Below are 17,536 nucleotides of genomic sequence, written 5' to 3' on the forward strand. Positions count from 1 at the left end.
TTGTAGGTTACTCCAGTTCTCCAAATCCTATCATAATTACCCATCAAGAGATATGGTCGATGTAGTATGTCTTATTTTCAAGCATATTTTTAGCTGGATGGCAGTCCAGCAGGAGTGACTTGATTAAAATCTTGACAGGACCCATACCTGAATTTTGAGAAATACCTATGGCTGACTTTGTGTATGATGGACTGAGAAAAATCTTGACAGGACCCATACCTGAAATATGTAATGTTTAAGATGTATCAAAATCTTCTTTATTGCTTTTCAAGTAGCAGTATTACTCTGCTGTAGATTGCATACGAAGGCATGTCTCATCTTCCTTTATACATTTGTTTGACCGGCTTCTTTTAAACTGTGCATAACACCTCGGAAAATATAAAAGATGTGTTTTTGTATCAGCTTATCTAACTGTTGCATGATTGCTCATTGCTGACTTTGGCAAAAAAAAAAGCAAAATCTTCATGTAATTTATTTTTCATACAATTGGAAAATCTGCTTCAAGAACACATTATATATTCTGCCTCTCTTGTACAGATGTCTGCAGCAACATTTCTATTTTGTCATGCAAACTGAGGCTTGAATCCTAGTCCTAGATGGATAAAGGAGTAAACTTCATCTTGTGAACTGATACCCAACTGCTTTCCCTCTTCATTCCACAAAGATAGGATTTGGCAATCTGTTTCAACAAGCACCTTAGTCGTCGATGAAACACTTGCATAATTTCTCATGGCTCAATCTATTTTCTCACTAATGACATCTTGGGGGTCTACAACCTTACAATAAGAGGAAATGAAATGAGTTCATTCATGTAAACTTGGGAAGATAACTTCAATAATTAATACATCAGTGTGAACAAGGTACCTTGCCGACGTGCTTCTAACCAAATAATTGTTGGTTCATTGTTGTAAACAAAGAGTAATCCACATGCAAGACAATATGAGAACTTTCAAAAAAAATATATATATATATATTCATGATTTTTTCATAGAGCACTTGTACTAGTGTACTAATATTGTACCTTGATTCGAATTAATGGAAGTTTGGGCTCTAATCCACTGGTTGTTGGTTGACTACTCTTTTCAGTCAGAATTCTTACCTGAAATCAGTACTGCCTGAAATTGAGGATAACCCGTTTTTATTTTCACAAAGGAATTTTACCAGACTGAAGAAACTGGCAAACAAGACATTATCGAACCATTCACACAGAGGCCACATGCTTGCAGGAAACGGGACAACATCTGGAATTCTAGACAGAAAACCTGAAACTCGCAATTTTTTGAAATGAAAATAGAGGCAATATCATAAGAGTCGACATCTGCTACATCTGTACCGTCGACAGCGCCAAGCCCTAACGAGCACCGTCGTGTAGAGGAATAGCTGATGGGAAAGAGGTGGGGGGAAGGGTGAAGAGGGATCGCACCGAAGGTGGTTGCCGCCATCGAGATTGGAAGAGATCTCGCAGCACCATGGATCATAGCTCGACGACTTGGTACAGAAAAAGCGAATCCCATGGAAAGAGGAACAGGAGATGGGGAAGAGACGGTATGTTTGTTGAGGACTACTTACATCTTTCAATGATTCTGCAGGGTCCTAGATATAAAATGTACCGACAACCCTGATTGTGATAAATCTGTTCCATCTATTCTCTATCCAATGGACCAGAATCTATCGGTGCATTCGTTGCACTAATTCAACCGTTGCATGAGATACGTTCTTCGTCGTACCGTCCTTAAGACGCGCTGCTAGACCGCCCGCCTCTTCTTCTCTGGTCCGGGCAGAGCTGCTGCTTCCTCGCCGGAGACTGCAGTGTGTCTTCTCCTCCACATCGCACCCCCATGCGGACGTCAGGGACGATTCTTAAGGGGGGACGAGGGGGGGCTAGACCCCCCCTAACGATCTCGTCACCCCTTAATAGCGATTAGGTACCACATATAATTTTCTTCCTAAGCACAGAATTCTGGTTGTCTCGCCCCTCCTATGATCCATCCGGCCATCACACAACGTGAGGCCTATAGCCCATGTACATGGCCAGCGGCCCCAATACAGGAAAAAATAAAAATAAAAACAGCCCACGTGGAAGACAAGGAGTCTAGAAGCAATACGCACGACCACCAGCGAGTTCACGATGTACGCACGATCGTTTCGTTCCCACAATGTGCTCATTCGTCGTTCCTCGATTCCTGCGATTGGAAAAACTTCCTAGCCGCCGCCCGCCCGCCCAGTAGATCTAGACAGGGACGGAGCTAGGATTTTAACATGGAGGGGGCGAGATTTTGCGCGTGGAAACTGATTGGCAAAAAACTTAGGCAGAGACGGTTGTAGCCTAGGTTAATGATAGATTTCATCAAGGGGTGAAAAGAGATGGTGGCTTTGAACAATTATTAATTTTTTACTCCATGAAACAAATGCAGCTAATGGTCTAAATCTTTCTACTACTGAAGGGGATAAACAATCTAAAATCTTGTCTCACGGATCATGCATATTCTAATTGCAATCTTTCTACTCCTATAGGCACAAATTAATCTAAATAATTAAAGTAAGCCATGGATGAAGTAACGAAAGTGAGAAGTCCTTGCTTGCCTTATTGCCGATCATGCTAGCTGTGCGGCCGAATGGCCAGCCGTGCATCCAAGCAACCATTGGATCGCCTTGCCCCCCTTCGGCAGTCTAAGTCTTGAGTTAGGAGTTACACAACGCTAGATTGGGAACTGCCCTAGACGGCAGTTGCATCGCATCGGGGGCAATTAAGAAAGGTAAACGAACGCTGATTGCGTCTTCTGTCTTCCCATCGTGGGCTACTGCTGCAGGGCCTTGCTATATATGGGCTTTGTAGTTTTGGACTTCACGTGGTTAGGGGGGGCGAAGTTATCCAAGCACTCGTTATTTTCCTTTTTTTTACCCGCTACTTCAGAATTACGTACGTAAAACAAAATCGTTAGGGGGGGGTCTAGCCCCCCCTCGCCCCCCCTTGAAATCGTCCCTGGATCTAGATCATCCACCTCTCCATCGAATCTCTCCATCCGCCGAGGAGGGAAGGCCTCTGTCCGACTCCCCGACGGCACGACTGCCCGTCGTGCCGATCCGCAGATCGTAGGCGCAATCCGGTCGGCCGCACACACACGGATGAGGGACCAGACGATCAACAAAAGGTTAGTTTATTTTTAGTATTTGATTAGTCTGTGTCTTAGAATCTAATTGTAGAAATATATGGACATTAAAAACTAATTAGATATTCTTGTATTGTCCAATTATGTGTGTGTAGACATATAGAGGAAGAGAACTCAGTCAATTCATATTTTTCAAGTCAATTGGTTCAAGCTCTCAGTATTTGCCTTATTTTGATGTGTTCCTTAAAAACAATGGAACTAGGAACTAGAACATAGAAACAATCAGAAAAAATTGACTGTCAAATTATGGGTTTGTAATCACGAAGAGAAAGAGTTTTGTTGAGAACATTTTCTAGCCAATTTAAACTAGTAGAATTCTGAAGAAATTATCCAATCATGATTTTCATTCAAATTAACAGATATGCAAATTATTCATATTGTAGAACCGCGGCAATTTTTTGAGTATTTAGACCCCATGATATTTACTATGCTATATGCCTATATGATTGTCTCTTATATAATTGTGATCGACTCTTATAGTTCAAGCCCCCCCCCCCCATCGCTATTTTCTGGCTCCGTCCCTGCGTGCGGTGCTCGACTACAACCACCTTGCGCTCCTGTGTGGCGCTTGACTTCCGCCTCCTCGCGTCCCCATGCTCGTTCTGCTCGGACCGCGGATGGCTTGGCTTTGGCTGCCTCGGCCTGGGGATCCGCCTCTCATCACGTCAGCTGGCTGCCTCACTCGGCCTGTCGCAGGATGTAGGGGCCCCAAGCCGGCCCGTATCACATCCTCGCGATGGAACCACGGCGCGTCTGTTGTCGCACGACGCTCCGCTTCTCCCTCTTGCGCCCCACGTCCTCTCTCCTGCCTGACGTCGGCGCCGCCCGGTGCGCCGGCCCTCCCTCCGATCCATGCCACACGATAGTCCCTGCTTGCTCGCTTCCCCATTACCGGGGAGGCACATGCCGCCGGCGGCGTCGCTAGATCTATCGTCACCCAACGTGCCTGCCGATGCCAAGCCACCCGGCGCCTGCTCACACGATTGGAGGGCTGCGAAGGCCACCCTCGCATTGGCCCTCGCCGTCCTGGTTTGATCGGTGGTGGACGTCTGCTCCACTCGGCCATCACCCAACCACTACTGAATCACCCCACCTCCTACATGCTTAGAGCATCTCCACTAGTCCCCTAAGAAGCCTCCCCAAGTCACTTTTTCACCGCGGCGAGTAAAAACGGAACTGCTGCGCGGACGACAACAGTATGCACGACAGATGAACGATGCGGGATCAAACGGTCTGCTGGACTCTGCTACATGCATGGACGGACAGGGATCTGTTGTCGTGCATGAATCGTGCGCACAGCATCGTGTGTGTAGCACTGCTCGAGTAAAAAAGCTCCCACTCGCACCCCCAGCCCCTTAGTTTTCACCGGATTCGACCAAAAACGACGCCGGCTTCCCCAAGGCAAAACTAGGAAGCTGGGGGGCTTAATCTCGCCGTTTGCAGGCGCTGGCCCGCCTGCCAGCATCTCTCTGCCGTTCTGGATCCTCCCTTCACTTCTTTGTTTCTTTCTTGGTCGACTGCACGGAGCCATGGCCGTCGAGCTCGCGCAGGAGGAGGCGGTGGCCGCGGCAGTCGATGAGGATGACGCCGTAGGCGGGCCACACGGGAAGCCGAGGCTGAGCGCGACGCCCATGGTGGGGATGAACGACGGCAGCGGGGCGCGCGGGACACGACGCAGCGCCAGCGGCGGCAAACCGCCGCGCACCGGCAGCCGCCTGAAGAAGTCATCGATGTACCCGCTCTTCATCTTGGCATTGAGCTGCACGACGAACGCGGGCTTGAGCGAGTCACAATAGTCGAGGAACCTCGCTGTGATGTCGTACCCCTCATCCCACCGGTTGCCGCTCCCTGCGGCCTCCAGTGCCCAGGCGCGAGCCCGACCTTGAGCTACACGTAGGCGAGGCCGTCGAACTCCTCCACGACGAGGGTGACGGCGTCCACGGGCTTGCGGTCGGCCACGGCGCCCTGGTTGAAGGTGCTCCAGATGAAGGTTGAGGCGTCGGAGAGGACCTGCTTTGAGTACGCGAGGCCGGCGGCCTGGTCGAAGCACTGGCCGCCGGTGGTGTCCGACGCCATGTTCGACGCGTCGAACGTCACAGCCCGGGCCGACGTGGCCACGGTCACCAGGAGGAAGATGGCTACCGTGGCTACCTGAAGCTTCATCTTGTTTTGGCGTGTGCATGCCGAGGCTTTGAGCGTGCGCGGCGCGGATGGAGGACCCTGCGGCGGTGGTGACGCCCATGACCATCGACTTCCTCCGGGCACGCTTGCTCTTGGAGCGCTCTGTCTCTCGCGCATCCAAGGAGCGCGCCGACCAGCTCGCTGCCAGGGTACGTATGATGTGCCCGCATGCACCGGAGTAGCGCCTGGTGTACGTGGTGCTCGCCGCGGGCATGAGGACGGAGCATCGGCGGTCGAGCTCGGAGACCGCGGCGGTGCATGGGTCCGCAATGCACGCACGTCCCGGGGATGTTGGTGCCTCCAGCATTGGGAGCACGCCAAGGAAATGGGAGGGGGCAGTGGTGCATGCGAGAGCTCGGAGACCGCGGCGGTGCGCTGCTCCGCCTGCTCGTTGCTACCTGGGGGGCCAACGACTGGAAGAAATTTCAGCCCCGGAGTAAAATTCTCGCCGGCAGGCCCCCAAGCGGCGAAAAAATGCCTCCTGGGGGGGCAACGGCTGGAGATGCTCTTAGGTAGTTGATCCTTGCGTTCTGTTGTAGATGGTAATTGGGTTATTTTGAGTTTTTCTGTTTCTTGCCTTGGCAGGATGTACTTGCCACTTGGGTTTGGTTTTCGATCCGGTTTTTCACATAAGCTGGATCAAGGTTTTTGAACAGGTTTCCCGTATAAACCAGCTCCATTTCATTGAATAGAGATCAACATTCAGGTAGGGATCCCCCCAAACCCACCCGACATATTAAAAAAACATCTTGAAAGCTTATCTTAACATTCCAAAATGTATAGCAAATCTCTAACACCTTCACAGGTACCAAAAAGCCAGATGCCAGTGGTCCATTCCAAAAGCACACCAACACACTTGCCACTAACATTCAACGTAACAACAACAAAAAAAGATCTACCACATGCACTCAAATCTGCGTAGCAATATCACGTCAGCTCGCAAATGAAGATGGAACCCCAATCCATGCCAAATTTTATCCTAGTAGAACGCATGCTGCCCTTCAAAGCCCAGGAACGTAAGGGCATGTACAATGCATAGCCCCATGATGATGCCTCGCATGTCATGTAGGATCGGATATCAGGTAAAGTAGGTTCGGATAGGGAAGTGGGATCCTCTGCAGGAGGCAGGTGCTTGGAGAGAAAAAAGTGTTGTCCGGTGTCAAAAGTTGAAAAGGCGAGTCTTTATTTTCTATTTCTTAATGAGGCTCACTAGTTATAGCTTGCATTGGGAGAAGAAATAAATGTAGGTGCCTCAAACTACTTCTTGTAGCGGGACATATGTATTGTACATGCCCTAACTCCAGACCCCACGAACGCCTCACAACACCACGAATTATAGACCACGGAACGTCATGTGTGCGGAGAGGGGGAGATCGCGTCACCTTTGGAGCAGCGGCCCTTGGGGATGGAGGACGGCACTACGACGCGGTTGTGGTTGCCTCGGGCACCCGCCGAGCCTCTCGACGTGGAGGGCGACCCGACCGCCTTCTCCAGGTGCTTATCGAGCACGTCCCTGATGCGCTTTTGGTCCAGCCCCGCCCCTCCGGCCGCCCCTTGCTTCTACATCTGTTGCGGTGACGACGATGAAGCCCCCCTCAACGTTGCTGCCGTGGCAGCGTCCTCTCATGCGGGAAGCGCCATCTGAGGTTAGGGTTGGGGTGGCAGGGGGAGGGGGCAGGCACAGGGAGGGAGGAGAAAATTGGATATTTACCACTTCCAATACGTGCCTTCTCAAAATTGCCACTTCCAAGATGGGTTTCGCAAAATTGCCACTTTGCTCATTGGCTCCTTGATTACCACTTCCCTTTTTTTAGTGATTTTCTTTTTTTCTTTTCCATTTATAAGCACGGGAAAAGACCAAACTACCCCTAATTCTATACACATACGTACTATCCAATCTTGAAAGTGGCAATTTTGAGAAGCCACGTATTGAAAGTGGCAAATATCCAATTTTCTTGGGGAGGAGAAAATTGGATATTTGCCACTTTCAATACGTGGCTTCTCAAGATTGCCACTTCCAAGATGGCCTTCGCAAAATTGCCACTTTGCTCATTGGCTCCATGATTACCATACCACTTCTCTTCTTTTAGTGGTTTTCTTTTTTCCTTTTCCATTTATAAGCATGGGAAAAGACCAAATTACCCCTAATTCTATACATGTACATACTATCCACGTTCTAATTGATAGTATGATACTAATTAATACGAGAGCGCACCGGCCGCCAAGAATAATGTGTGTGTTTGCATCATCGATCTCCTCGGCGCAGGCTGCCGCAGATGGCTTAGACGTCGCGTGTCGCCGATCTTCTCAATGTCCCGTGCCGCCGATCTCGTCAACGTCGTGTGTCGCCGCGTCCATGGGTTGTGGATGGTATCGTATCGAGCCTTATCCCACTTTGTTCAAAAATCTGTAGCAGTTGATCTCTAAAAGTGCAACTAATCCCTGGGTGGTTTTGGTAATTCTTAACAACATATAGTTCATTGAACTAATGCTATTTCAAGATGATAATTTCAGAAAGTTCAATGATTGGCATGGCATGGACTAGAGATGTGGACCCCTCAAAATGCAAAGGACATATATTGGCAACAAGCTTAAGACTACATTTTCGTTTTAGTGATCCAAGATCACATTGAGTCCATAGGAAAGCCAATACTATTAAAAGGGGATGAGGTGTCGCTTAATGGCTTACTTACTCAAAATTCTTAGTGATATGCTCCAAAACCCTCAACCACTTTCTCATTTCCACATAGTCCTAAACCTAAAGTCAAATTCGGCCCCACCGATTTGATCTATCCAGCGCCACCGAGTTTCATTTGACATAGCCATCGCCACAAACCCTAGTTACTTCGGTCTCACCGAGATGGGATTGCAAACTCTCTATTTCCTTTTTGTAACATTTTGGTCTCACCGAAATGAGCAAATCGGTCCCACCGAGTCTGCATTGCAAACTCCCTATTTCCTTTTCGTAACACTTTGGTCTCACCGAAGTGAGCAAATCGGTCCCACCGAGTTTGCCTGACCAACCCTCTGTTACCTATTGCCGAGATCGGTCCAACCGAGTTTATGCTATCGGTTACACCGAGATTACGTTATGCCCTAACCCTAGCATATCGGTCTCACCGAGATGACTATATCGGTCCCACCGAAAATCTAACGTTCATATTTTGACCTAAATCGGTCTAACTGAGTTTGTTGATTTGGTCCCACCGAGTTTGGGAATCTGTGTGTAACGGTTAGAGTTTGTGTGGAGGCTATATATACCCCTCCACCCAGTCTTCATTCATGGGAGAGCTATCAGAACAAACCTACACTTCCACTACTCATTTTCTGAGAGATAACCACCTACTCATGTGTTGAGACCAAGATACTCCAATCCTACCATATGAATCTTGATCTCTAGCCTTCCCCAAGTTGCTTTCCACTCAAATCATCTTTCCTCCATAGCCAAATCTATGAGAGAGTTTTGAGTGTTGGGAAGACTATCATTTGAAGCACAAGAGCAAGGAGTTCATCAACAACACACCATCTAGGGATGGCAACAGGGCCCCATACCCGCCAAACCCTTGGGGATTTCATCTATTAGGGGGTGGGGATGGGCGAAAAACATCCCCATTGGGATATTTACCAAACTAATTTATTCCCCATAGGGTACAATGGGGATGGGGACGATATCATATTCCCCAGACCCAATACCCATCGGGGACCCGGTTAGTAACCGTGACACTGCGGTCAACGTTAAAATATTCACAAACAAACTTGCGAAAACAAAAAAAGCTCTGAAAAAAACCTTAAACATATCTCACATCCTCACTTCAGCTGCCACCATGACCAAGAAGTCAATACGACCTAGATAAGCATTAGCAGGACAAGGACAACACCATGTATTTATGTTGATCATAGGGTGTCATATTATGTATATGAGTAAGATATTCTTGATGATGAATTTGTCGGTCATCTCTTCCCTTCCTAAGCCGACAATTTCATTTGTGATGAGAACAAGCCTAGAGTACATTTCGGTGACACCTTCACCATCCTTCATTTTGAACTTGTCAAGTTGACTTTGGAGCACATCCAACTTGGATTCCTTGACGGAGTCGCTACCTTCGTGCATATCAATCAAAGTATCCCAAATTTCCTTTGCATTCTCAAGACGGCTGATTTTGTTGAATTCCTCGGGGCACAATCCGTTGAAGAGGATATCGCAAGCTTGAGCATTGTATTGCAACATCTTCAATTCTTCCGTGGTAGCTTCACGGTTTGGTTCTCTCCCATCAAAGATTCACCTTGCAAGCCAATACACACAATAGCCCAAACGACGAGGTTATGTCCAAGAATATGCATTTTCATCTTATGTTTCCAACTAGCAAAATTAGTACCATCAAAGTAAGGACCTCTACGGTGGTAATTTCCCTCGCTAGACACCATACTCTCCTAGGTTGTGAAACCAAGGCTATGATCACCAAAGCTATGGAAATCAAGGCAAATGGAGACCAAAGCTCTGATACCACTTGTAGGATCGAAAGTATGTCTAGAGGGGGGTGATTAGACTACTTGACCAAACAAAAACTTAACCTTTTCCCAATTTTAGTTCTTGGCAAATTTTAGCAACTTAGCACAAGTCAAGCAATCTCAATACAATTCAAGCAAGCATGCAAAGAGTATATGAGCAGCGGAAAGTAAAGCATGCAACTTGCAAGAAAGTTAATGGGCGGAGTTTGGAGGGAGCAAACGCAATGTTGACACGGAGATTTTTGGTGTGGTTCCAATAGGCGATGCTAGTACATCCATGTTGATGGAGACTTCAACCCACGGAGGGTAACAACTGCTCGAGTCCACGGAGGGTCCACGAAGAAGCAACCTTGTCTATCCCATCATGGCCATCGCCCACGAAGGACTTGCCTCACTAGGGTAGATCTTCATGAAGTAGGCGATCTCCTTGCCCTTACAAACTCCTTGGTTCAACTCCACAATCTTGACGGAGGCTCCCAAGTGACACCTAACCAATCTAGGAGATACCACTCTCCAAAAGGTAATAGATGGTGTTGTTTATGGGGATGGGGACCCTAATGGGGCCCCGTTCCCCAGTGGGGCATGGGTATGGGGAAATTTTTATCCCCAGTCATGTAAACAAGGATGGGGACGGGATGATAGGGAATTGATGGGGATGGGGATGTTGTAGGTATCCCCATAGGGGATTGTCCCCATTGCCATCCGTAATCTTGAGAGCCTTGAATGGAAAATATGATACCGTGTGCACATTGATCCAAATGATGCCAAATTACAAAGATCTCAAGCCAACCGAAGTCATTGGAAGAATTGTTGCTCATGAGATGTCACTCAAGGACAAAGAAGAGCTTCACAATGAATCTAGTGGTGCTTACAAAGCCTCATGTGATGCTCCTACATCATCAAATGAGAAACAAGCCTTCAATGAATAACTGAGCTTAATGGTGAAGAACTTCAACAAATTCTATAAGAGTAGAAGCAAGGAAAGAAGTTCCAAGTCAAGGTCCTACAATGACAAAAGATCTTCTAGTCATGAGCGAAACTGCTACAATTGTGGAAGACCCGTACACTACTCCAATGAGTGCTCCCTACAAAACAAGAGAAGACTCACCAAAAAGACAGAGCAAAAGGGAAGAATCACCTCCAAGAGAGAGAAGGAGTAGGGATGATCGCTATGAACGAAGAACCTCTCGAAGAAGCAATGATTCGAAAAGGAAGGACAAGTCATCAAGGAGCTACACAAAACGAAGACATCAAGCTCATGTTGGTGAATGGGTATCCGGCTCTGACTCCGACCACCACTCTGAGAGAAGTTATCACTCCAACTCCAAATATACTCAAGATGAAGGTGTTGCCAGTCTAGCACTTGTGTCAACCAACTCCTATGACATATTTGATTCACCAAATGAAGGAATTGGGAGATTCTTCATGGCTAAAGGCCCCAAGGTAACACACCCCGAGTATGTTGATTTCAATAGTGATGATGATTTACTTGTTGACAACTCTGGTGATGAATACTATGATGAAACATCAACTAATCATGCTAATCAAGATAAAATGAATGAGAATGATAAGAAGGATATTGAGCGTCTAACTAAAGAACTAAACACTCTTAAGTTAGCTCATGAAACTACTTTAGAAGATCATCGGGAACTTCTAAAAACTCATGAGAAGTTATGCTTCAAAAAGCTCAATCTTGAGCAAGAGCATGAGTTCTTAAAGGCCATCAATGATGATATTCGGAAGAAAAGTTCTTCTTACATTGCCAAGTGTTTACTCTTGTCTACTTACATGCCACAAGTAAAATCTAGCAACAAGAACAAGAAAGAATCTTCTTCTAGTAGTAAAAATAATCATGCTAAATCTAATATTGTTGCTTCTAGTAGTTCTCTTGATTCCACTAATGATTCTCTTAGCCAAGTTACACTTGAGCAAGAAAATAGCTTATTGAAGGGAATTATAGAGAAATGTGTTTACAAAAGCCTTGCCGTGAGTAAGCAATTTGAGGAAATTGTACGCAAGCAAGGAAGGCACCGGAAGAATCAAGGTGTTGGTTTTGAAAGAAAGTTCAATGCCAATGGAGTTGAGTGGGAAGAAGATCAATACCCCAAGACAAAGTTTGTTCCTCAACAAGAGAAGTATGACCCTACTTCCTTCAAGGGGACACAAGCTCAAGATGATCTTCCACCACAAGACCACAAGCTAAAAGGCAATGACAAGCTTCAAGAAGATATTGATGCATTTGAAGATGCTCCGAAGGCCTTGGTCAAGTGGGTTCCCAAGACTACATCAAGTTCTACTTCATCAAGTACATCTACAACTCCAAGGATTCCCATCAAGATGATGTGGATCCCGAAGAAGAAGAACTAGAGAGTTCTTGAGGGTGACTCCGCCAACATACTTCACTCATATTTATTTTGGTAAGGACAAGTGCAAACAACTTGCACATCTTGTGCTAGTTCAAGGAGTCACAAACCCTCTTGTTGGTAAGACAAGGGACAAGGTAACCTAATGCTTCCATGGACATCATCATGTGTGTGCTTCACTCTATGTCTATGGATATCCTTGTTTGTTCCTTGTGGGACTAACCCATGTAGGTATTGAAAGTGCAGCTCACTCCAATGAATTGCTTCAAATGATCTACATTAACAATGAGCATCCACATCTTCGATATCTACATGAAGTCACCATCGACAAAACCCAAGGTTAGTTGATCCCTGTTAAGGGGGGATATCACATCTAGCGGGAGCTTTACTCTAAGAATTGAGCTAAAGCAACTCTAATGGTGTGAACACAACAATGCTTTATGTAAAAGTGGTAACCCCACTTGTGCTTAAACGATGAGTATGACCTATGATCAAATGTTCTCTTTTGACTCCTAAGTCAATATACTCATACATAGATGGCCTAGTCATCGCCAATTGCTTGATAGATGCTAGAGTGATTGTGCATGCTTTGCCAGATATTTCATTTATTTTATTGTGTGAGCATGTTGGTTGCATACTTTTCTCATTCGAGGATATCCATTTGTTGCTTTGATTGTTTGGAGTTTCTTCTTTTTGCCAAATGGATGGACAAGAATGCCTAAGAACTCCCTCTAGCTATCTATGCTTTTCTCTTCTCAAATTCTATTCATGCTACATCACAAAGTTTGATCTAAGTCAAATTCAAACCCTCCGTGTGAGGAGCACTCGGAGTACCGTCTTGTCATAGACTTAAAACTTCCAAAACCTCTTTGTGTATTTTGGTCTGACCAACTCCTCCATTTCGGTCACACCGAGTTCACTGGGTTGATCAAGTTTTCAATCTCGGTGCAATTGATTAGAACATTTCGGTCTCACCGAGTTGAAGTAACCGCTTGCGATTCTGTATCTCGGTGCCACCAAGTTGTTCCACTCAGTCACACCGACAATGTTAGGAAATATATACTAACGGGCCAGATTTTGGAAATCACTTCAAAACCTCTTCGCCCGTGCGTGTCCTGCTCTTCCTCGGGTCTCCGGATTGTCACCTCGTCGCCAGCGACCTCCCGCCGCTGGTCTCTGCCGCCGTCAACGTATTTCAATGCCGCCGTTGCCGCCATAGCAAACTCACCACCGAGCTAGGGTATGAGTTCGAACCCTTGTGCATTCTTTTTACCTCAGATTCTGAGCACAAGGTCAATGCCATGTTCTTTACCACGTATGAGATCGATCCATCCACAGAGAACTTCCATTAGACTAGATTTGATTTGAAAATTTAGGGTTAGGTTTCCGTCGGACTCATCTTGGACCGACCGAGTTGTAGGAATCGGTTCCACCAATTTGGCTTAGGCAAAGCACAAGTGATTTTCGGTCTGACCGAAAGTTGCAAATCGATGTGACCGATACCAGGACTTTGTGAAACCCTAGCAAACTCGGAGTCACCAAACTGTGTCTTGGTCTGATCGATTCCACATGTTTAGACTCCAAAATTGCTTCGGTATCACCGAGTTTTACAAATCGGTAGCTCCGAAATGCTTCCTGTAGAAAACTAAAACTAAGTTTTGACTCATTCTTTTTGCAAAAACTCCGCACTTTGTGATGCTCATTTACTCTACCTCATCTACATCTATTCACAGGGTCTGCTGTCAGTTTGCTTTGCCAGAATGTCTGAGTAGAGTGATAGCCAGAACAAATCAGAAGAGCAAGTGAACATGAGTGAGGGCACTAGTCCCTCTAGTAGCTCTGATGATGGCAGCAGGAGCACTCCAAGCAATTTTCCCAAGGCAGCTACAAGGACAAGGAAGAAGAGAACCTCAGACTTAGAGGATAAGGACTATATGGCTGCTGAGGAGGAAGTAAGCTCCAAGAAGAAAGTGCTGAAAAAGGAATATGGAACTGCTGCTGCAACAAAAGCTGGTATGCACAAGAACGCACCTTCCAAGAGAGTTCCCATGTCAAAGGCCAGAACCTCCACTCAGGAAACTATGGTCTTCACACTTGAGCCAAGAGCAGGTGAAGAAGGGAAGAAGAGGGTCAGAAAAACTATAGCTAGAGTGATTGGAAATCCATCTATGAGGAAGGATTCTGCAAGTGAGGAGGAAGATGAAGAAGAGGTTGCTGCTCAAGCACCTCCTGCTAAGTCACAGAAGTTGATGGGGGATGCCAGCAAGTCTGGGGAAGTGATAACCCGCAAGTATATGGGATAGTTGTAGCCTCTTTTGATAAGTAAGAGTGTCGAACCCAACTAGGAGCTAAAGGTAGAACAAATACTCTCTCAAGTCCTATCGGCCATTGGTACGACTCTATGCACGCTTGACATTAGCTTTACCTAGAACAAGTATGAAACTAGAAGTACTTTGTAGGTGTGATAGGATAGGTTTGCAAGATAATAAAGAACACGTAAATAAAAAGTAGGGGATGTTTAGATAAAGATGCAATAAAGTAAATATAGAGAGTGTGGAAAAGTGGTGGTAGGATTTGCGGAATTGTCCCTAAGCAATTGACTACTTTACTAGACCAATAACAAGTTTTATGTGGGAGAGGCCACTGCTAGCATGTGATCCCTGACTTGGAATTCTATGCACTTATGATTGGAACTATTAGCAAGCATCTGCAACTACTAACGTTCATTAAGGTAAAACCCAACCATAGCATTAAGATATATTGGCCCCCCTTCAATCCCGTATGCATCAATTTCTATGCTAGGTAGAAGCTTCTGTCACTCTTGCCCTCCAATACATAGTCCTATCAACATACAACTAACCATATGGTGTGATCCACACGCGCGCTCATATGATGGACACCAAAGGACAACAACATAACCACAAGCAAATTAAATCAATCATAGCAATTCATCAACCACCAATAGGACAACGAAAATCTACTCAGACATCATAGGATGGCAACACATCATTGGATAATAATATGAAGCATAAAGCACCATGTTCAAGTAGAGGGTATAACGGGTTGCGGGAGAGTGGACCGCTGTAGATAGAGGAGGGAAGGTGATGGAGATGTTGGTGAAGATGGCGGAGGTGTTGGTGAAGATCGCGGTGATGATGATGGCCCCCGGCGGCGTTCCCGCGCCACCGGAAGCAAGGGGGAGAGAGCCCCCCTTCTTCTTCTTCTTCCTTGACCTTCTCCCTAGATGGGAGAAGGGTTTCCCCTCTGGTCCTTGGCTCCCATGGCTTTGGAGGGGCGAGATCCCCTCCGAGATTGGATCTACCTCTCTGTTTCTGTGTTCCCAGATTCTGCCCCTCCACCGTTTCTTTTATATCCGGAGATCCGTAACTCCGATTGGGGTGAATCTTTCGCCCAGATTTTTCTCATAAAATTAGCTTTCTTGCGGCAAAAGAAGAGTGTCAACCACCTTACAGGTGGCCCATGAGGGTGCCAGGCGTGCCCAGCGGGGAGGGCGCGCCCCCTATCTCGTGGCCACCTCGGGCACCGTTTCGCGTTGATTCTTCCTCCGGAAAATCCCAAACATTCCAAAATAATTCTCCGTCCATTTTTATCCCGTTTGGATTCCGTTTGATATTGGGTTTCTGCGAAACATAAAACATGCAACAAACAGGAACTGACACTGGGCACTGGATCAATATGTTAGTCCCAAAAATAGTATAAAAAGTTGCCAAAAGTATATGAAAGTTGAATAATATTGGCATAGAACAATCAAAAATTATAGATACGACGGAGACGTATCAGCATCCCCAAGCTTAATTCCTGCTCGTCCTCGAGTAGGTAAATGATAAAAAAAGATAATTTTTGATGTGGAATGCTACCTAGAATAATCTTGATCATATGTCTAATCATGGCATGAATATTAAGACACGAGTGATTCAAAGCAATAGTCTATCATTTGACATAAAAACAATAATACTTCGAGTGTACTAATAAAGCAATCATGTCTTTTCAAAACAACATGGCCAAAGCAAGCTTATCCCTACAAAATCATATAGTTTGGCCATGCTTCATTTTCGTCACATAAAATGCCCCCATCATGCACAACCCTGATGACAAGCCGAGCAATTGGTTCAAACTTTTTAACGCGCTTCAGCTTTTTCAACCCTCATGCAATATATGAGCGCAAGCCATGGATATAGCACTATAGGTGGAATAGAATATGATGGTTGGGTTTATGTGGAGAAGACAAAAAGGGAGAAAGTCTCACATCGACGTGGCTAATCAACGGGCTATGGAGATGCCCATCAATTGATGTCAATGCGAGGAGTAGGGATTGCCATGCAACGGATGCACTAAGAGCTATAAGTGTATGAAAGCTCAAACTGAAAACTAAGTGGGTGTGCATCCAACTTGCTTGCTCATGAAGACCTAGGGCATTTGAGGAAGCCCATCGTTGGAATATACAAGCCAAGTTCTATAATGAAAATTCCCACTAGTATATGAATGTGATGACATAGGAGACTCTCTATATGAAGAACATGGTGCTACTCTAAAGCACAAGTGTGGTAAAAGGATAGTAACATTGCCCCTTTTCTTTTCTTTTTTTCTTTTTTTTCTTTTTTTCTTTTTCTTTTTTTGGGTGGGCTTCTTTGGCCCCCTTTTTTATTTAGGCTTCTTTGGCCTTCCATTTTTTTTCTTTTTTCATTTTTTTTCATGGGGCAATGCTCTATAATGATGATCATCACACTTTTATTTACTTACAACTCAATATTACAACTCGATACTAGAACAAAGATATGACTCTATATGAATGCCTCCGGCGGTGTACCGGGATGTGCAATGATCTAGCGTAGCAATGACATCAAAAAACGGACAAGCCATGAAAACATCATGCTAGCTATCTTACGATCATGCAAGACAATATGACAATGAATGCTCAAGTCATGTATATGATGATGATGGAAGTTGCATGGCAATATATCTCGGGATGGCTATGGAAATGCCATGATAGGTAGGTATGGTGGCTGTTTTGAGGAAGATATAAGGAGGCTTATGTGTGATAGAGCGTATCATATCACGGGGTTTGGATGCACCAGCGAAGTTTGCACCGACTCTCGAGGTGAGAAAGGGCAATGCATGGTACTGAAGAGGCTAGCAATGATGGAAAGGTAAAAGTGCGTATAATCCATGGACTCAACATTAGTCATAAAGAACTCACATACTTATTGCAAGAATTTATTAGCCCTCGAAGTAAAGTACTACTACGCATGCCCCTAGGGGGATAGATTGGTAGGAAAAGACCATCGCTCGTCC

The 17,536-nt window shown here is 45.7% G+C and overlaps 1 pseudogene; it reads right to left on the reverse strand.

The window, feature by feature from the left end:
• Positions 1–4,416: 4,416 nt before the first annotated feature.
• Positions 4,417–5,333, reverse strand: LOC123039199 (uncharacterized; annotated as a pseudogene).
• Positions 5,334–17,536: the final 12,203 nt, after the last annotated feature.

This window comes from Triticum aestivum, chromosome 2B (assembly GCF_018294505.1).
Source record: "Triticum aestivum cultivar Chinese Spring chromosome 2B, IWGSC CS RefSeq v2.1, whole genome shotgun sequence".
Classification (NCBI taxonomy): Eukaryota; Viridiplantae; Streptophyta; class Magnoliopsida; order Poales; family Poaceae; genus Triticum; species Triticum aestivum.